Here is a 6,000-nt window from a genome sequence, read left to right on the forward strand (position 1 = left end):
CTTGGACTCACACGCTGAGCTTGGATCTTGTGGCTCCCTAGGCCAGGTTATATAACCTTCATTGTAGCTGCATGCTGGATGAGTCCCAGACCACACGCCTGAGGAGAAAGACATGGCTTTCCCATCAGGCTAAAACAAGGCTTTGCATATCATATTCCAACACCTCAACAACCCCCTGACACATGCAAGGGCTCAAATGAAAGATGTTTGATATATTTCTGCCGTGGGGATCCTGTCTGAAATAATGAAACAGTTATTCCCATCAAGTCCTTTTTGTGTGTCTACATCTATGTCAACACTCTGAGGGGTTCAAAATAGAGCTTTTTTGACAGATTCCTATTATGGCTTACTGGCCACCTTCAGATGTGTGTGTTTTTGACCTGGAGTGGGCAAGTTTGTTTCCTTGTCCCCAGTAATACAGTCAACTGCATGGATAGAGATGTCTATTGTCTTGAATTCTCTTTGTTTTAATGTTTGCATTACAGAAGTTTTTTGTAAAATAATATCAGTCACTAAATAGTGAATAGAGAAATGCCTTTTACCTGTGGTAGCATGCCATCCTTTTATTGTATAAGGTCTTCTAATTGTATTACTTCACCCAAAAAAAAAAAATTATGTCATCAATACACAATTGAGCATATCAGATATGTTAAACAAAAGCTCAAACATGCTTGTGTGACACGTGAGAACATATCTTATTGGTTTGTGTGTCAAGGAAGGAGGTTTGAGCTTCAAGTCTTCTCTTCAACATTTGAATTAAACAGTTTACAATGTGGTTTACAATGTCTTTTTTGGTTGTTTGTACTTTAAATGGAGGGACAGAAATCTCTCAGGTTTCATTAAAAATATCTTAAATTGTGCTTCAAAGGGTTAGTAAATACACCCACTTTTCATTTATGGAAATTAATCATTATTGTATTGTTATTTCATTATTAATATTATTATTAGATTTTTATTATGATTTTTTAATCCATGAAAATTGAAGCAGGATGCTATAGTAAACAAAAAGGTACTTGAAACTTTATTTCTCAAAATTGCAAGTTCAATAAAAAAAAGCTAAGGATTTTTTTTATTTATTATTATCTCTTGTTTTTCTTTCTTAAATATGTGTAATCGTGTGAACTTAAACTAAAACAAAAAGGGTAACACTTTATAATAACTGCACGCTATAATCATTATAAGCATTTGTAAACAGTTAATTCGTCATTTATAAAGCATTAATAGACATTAATAAGCAGTTTATAAATACAGCTATAAATGCTTTGTTCTTGATTTATAAGCATAATCTATAATGCGTTTAATAATTGTATTTTCATACTTTATTAATGATCAATTTATCATTTCTAAATGAAGTATTACATTATTTACAAACCGGTTATTTAGGAGTTGTCAGTGGTTCATAAGATCACTTAGAAAGTGTAAGTAAATGATTAATAAACTGTTTAAATACATATTATTATTCAGACATATAGTACTAGTTACTTAGTGTGTTAATAAATGCTTTATTAACATGTATTTCTACTGTAATTCATGGTTAATTCAGGGAGTTATAAAGCATTTAAAGGCTGTTAAATATTTTTATGTTCTGTATCACTGTGTTGTGTTTGTTTCCTTTTTCTGTTTAGAAGATCAGTGAGCCTTTAAATCTCCATTGTAAATGCTTTACAAAGCATAAATAGTCCTCACTTTAGATGAGCTCACAAAATAGTTAACTGACCACTACTAAATGCTTTATAACTACTTGAATCTACTACATTAACTTACACTTTCTAAGTGATCTTATTAATCAATGACAACACCTAGTTTGTAAATAATGGTAAATGTAACTGGTTTGTAAATAATGCTATACTTAATTTAGAAATGATAAATTGATCATTAATAAAGTATGAAAATACAATTATTAAACACAATTATAGATATGCTTATAAATCAAGAATAAAACATTCATAGCTGTATTTATAAACTGCTTATTAATGTCTATTAATGCTTTATAAATGATGAATTAACTGTTTAGGAATGTTTAACTAATGATTAATAGCATGCAGTTATTATAAAGTGTTACCAAAAAAAGTGAAATAGTAAAAAAAAAAAAAAAAAAACCCCAGCTTGACAATTGTTGTTCTGTCAATGTTACACTGGTAAGTAAAAGACACAAATTGAACAGTGTTGGGGAAAGTTACTTTTAAAAGTAATGTGTACAATATTGTGTCACTATAGCCAGCTCTAACGTCACACTAAATGCGTTACTTAGTTAATTTTTATGGAATGGAATGTATTATGTTACTTTTGCTTTACTTTTTTTTTTACCTGGGCTGGGCTTGCTTGTTTGTTTTATAATAAAAATAAAAAAAGAGAAAAAAAAAAAAGTCATATTTTTGGAAAACATAAAGGCCCTTTCACACCAAAAGTGAAATGACAAAGAAGAAGAAAGTTCAGCAATACAAACAAAAGAATGAAACACAAATGTGATGTTTATCTAAAGTCATTTGCACTTATTGGTATAGTTGAATTAGTCAGCAGCAAATACATTAGTTAATAAAGTGAGTTTAAATACATATAGTCTATTTGTGTTATTTAACATATTTAATTACTGCAGGATTTCATAATATTCTGAGTTTGCATTTCTCTGTTTTTGTTCATTTTGCTCATTTTATTTTGTTCAATGACTTTTGAATCTATTTTTGTGCAAGTAAGATGAGTAAATGCATGCTCACATTTAGTCTAGACCTACAATAACCATCATGTTTACACAGCATACACACCTCTGCACCTTACACCCGTTGTTGTTGTTTTTTCTCAAAATGGGGACAGGAGAGGTGACTTTAAATGGGAAAGCAAAGTAACTTGCATTACTTATTTGCAAAAGTAACATTTTGTTGTAAATTTAAAAGTAATGAGTTACATTACTCGTTACTTGAAAAAGTAATCTGAATATGTAACTCACGTATTGTAATGCATTACCCTCAACACTGAAATTGATAAACACAATGCAAAATGTCCCTTTATGCACACTTTATATGAGAAGAACTGAAGACCAAGAAAAACATGTAAAATGCAGTATTGTTGGAGATGAGTTGGCTTGGAAGGTGCAGCTTTTTTCACAGCCTAACTACAATATATTGATTTTATTTTTTAATGGAAATTTGTGGAAGTGAAAAAAGTAAAACTGGAAAATGGGACAGGGATGTATGGGGCGCTTGAGGGGACCTTCTGTAAAACCTGTAGCTTCTACCTGCTCTAAACCTTAATGATAATTCTAACAGATTGGGAGCGATAACAAGTCTGCCACAGCATATGACCCATAAAATCTGTGATTGAATACTAATAAAACGAAAGCCACTGCTCGTCAAGCAGCTTCGTCATTGGCAGCAATAAGCTTTCATAATTCTAACTGCATCTTCTTTAAAACTGAATTTGAATTAATCTTTAAAAATCAATAATATCACATCTTTACATAATATATACTCATGTTTTAACCCCATGCTCACCTGCTTCTGGCATTTCATTCTACCTCTCAAAGAGACAAGATTTAATTAAATTTTCAGAACAAAATCTAAGCACTCATCATTCAGCGCAGGAATAAATCGACTATCAAAAGGGAAGGCAATTCGCTTTCCTCTTCCCTCAGTGGACAAGGTCAATTAGAGGAGGACATGGATTGGCAATCAAAACTGACACCAAAGATTGACTATGGTGATTACAGGCATGCAGATGGGAAGCTTTAAAGGTTATTAATAATGATTTATAGAATTAATTAAAAGTATAGGAGAGTGTGCTTGAAATACGTTAAATAAGTTGGGCATACGAACTGGCCGAAAACAGACACTACTGGATTACAGTTTAGTGTAAATGCCTTTAGTTTTTCATCTTGTTTTCTCTCCTTGTTATGCTTTATTCTCTTGCATGCACACCAAAGCACTGGATTGGCAAACTCTCTTTGACATGTTTATGATTTGTAACATACACTGGATCCTCACCCTATAGGCACACTGTTTGTTTTTAGTCCAAATTGCTTTGATTGATTTTGACTAAGATCAAGCATGCTATGAATTAACAAAATTATGTATAATTGGAGGAAGTTTTTGAATGCATGTTAAAAAAAAAGCATTTTATAAAAAAACGGTCTGTAAAGAATGGTCTGACTGAGAACATGTATTTATTTAGGCAATTTTTTTTATTCCTTTTTAACTTAATTCAGAAATCACTGAAACGCTGTTCCCGCTTTCAGTCACTTCAATGTGGTGTCGATGACTGACACTAGGGGTCGCACTTGGGAGTCCCATACACCTCTGATATTTGAGAAAAAGCTACTGAGAATTGGTGAGTGGAATTTGCATGCCACGCCCTCGGACATATCGGTATAAAAGGGACACGGCGTGCATCACTTATTCATATTTGTTCTTCAGAACCGAGCGAGTGTCATCTATACACAAGCTCATTTCATTAATCTCTGGAAGAAGCGAGTTGCTGATGTTACGGCACATTTCAGTGGTCCAAGCAGTGCACGGGTAAGTGCAGAGAGAGTTCACCTGTGTGATTCCATGAACATCGGACTGGATCTGATCCTCTGCCCTGTCCCGAGAGTTTGCAGCTGGATGGTTAGTATCCGGGCTTGGAACGCGACTCACATCAGTGCCCGGCCCCAGTGCATTTCTTCCTGGAAGTGCATGAAGAGCAAATTAAGTCATTGAGGGCATCTTTCACTGTCCAGTCCTGCTTCACAAGCTCTTCCACCGTCACTACCCTCGACGGTGGGATGGCCAGGGAGTATATGGACGTTCCACAGGTGGATCATGCAGTTGCGGTGCATTTATGCCCGCAAAACGCCTTCCACTGGCAGAATCATCCCAGACTCCTGTCCAGGGTCCTCCTGGGTCCTCGCATCTTCACGAAAATTGCAGAGGCTGCTCTTGCCCCATTAAGGAAAGTGGGCATTCGCATTCTCAACTATCTTGACGATAAGATGAACCTAGCTCACTCTCGAGATTTGTTGTGTGCACGCATTGACCTGGTGCTCAAATACTTCAGCTGTTTGGGGCTTCAGGTCAACTGGGAAAAGAGCAAGCTCTCACCAGTGCAGAGCATCTTTTTTTCTCAGGGTGGAGTTGGACTCACGAACGAGCATGCTCAGTCGATGCCGAACACCCTGAAGACGTTCAGGGATAAAACAGCGGTTCCACTGAAACAATTTTAGAGTCTCCTGGGGCATATGGTGTCCTTGGCAGTGTTACGCCGCTCGGGTTGATGCATATGAGACCGCTTCAGCATTGTCTACAGACACGAGTCCCAAGATGTTCATGGTGCAGCGGCACACATTGTGTGGCCATCACACTGATTTGTCTGCTTATTCATTTCTTGGAGAGACCTTGCATTTCTACGGACAGGGGTTCCCCTAGAACAAGTGTTCACTGTCCACGTGTTAAAAACGGACGCAAACAAGAAAACTCTTCCAGAGTTTTACTTCACCAATCAATGACAGGTCTGGTGCCAGTGAGCTGCATTACATGAGAGATTGAAATGGTGGCTACAAAGAAATCTCTAATGTTAATTTTGGTCATGGCTTGTCTTGAAAAACAAATACACGGTTGTTTGACGTTTTTTGTAGGAGAAGTCACACTGCAGTCAAATCTTCTGACACTGCCAGAATTACATCTGAGGTCAAATTTGATCACAACGGTCATTAGTGGACTGTTAGTGAACATGTCAAACTAACGATCAAAGACTTCAGATTATAGCCTAGGATCAGAAGATTGTTTTAGGATTTGTTTCAGATCGTGGCCTAAATTGTACAGTGTGCACCCATCTTAACTAATTTTTTAACAGTATCTATGGGAATCTGCTTTTAAGATCTTCTAGACAAAACAATGCAAATACAAACAATCAATAAATCAGGTAGAAATAGTCAGCTCTAAACCATGTTGTCTGGCACAGGAAGCAGGAGGCTAATTATACACCTGTAATACCACTGGGATTCCTGAGGGTTTGCAGATTAAAAGTGGC

Source organism: Abramis brama, assembly GCF_963993115.1.
Source record: "Abramis brama genome assembly, chromosome: 3".
NCBI lineage: Eukaryota > Metazoa > Chordata > Actinopteri > Cypriniformes > Leuciscidae > Abramis > Abramis brama.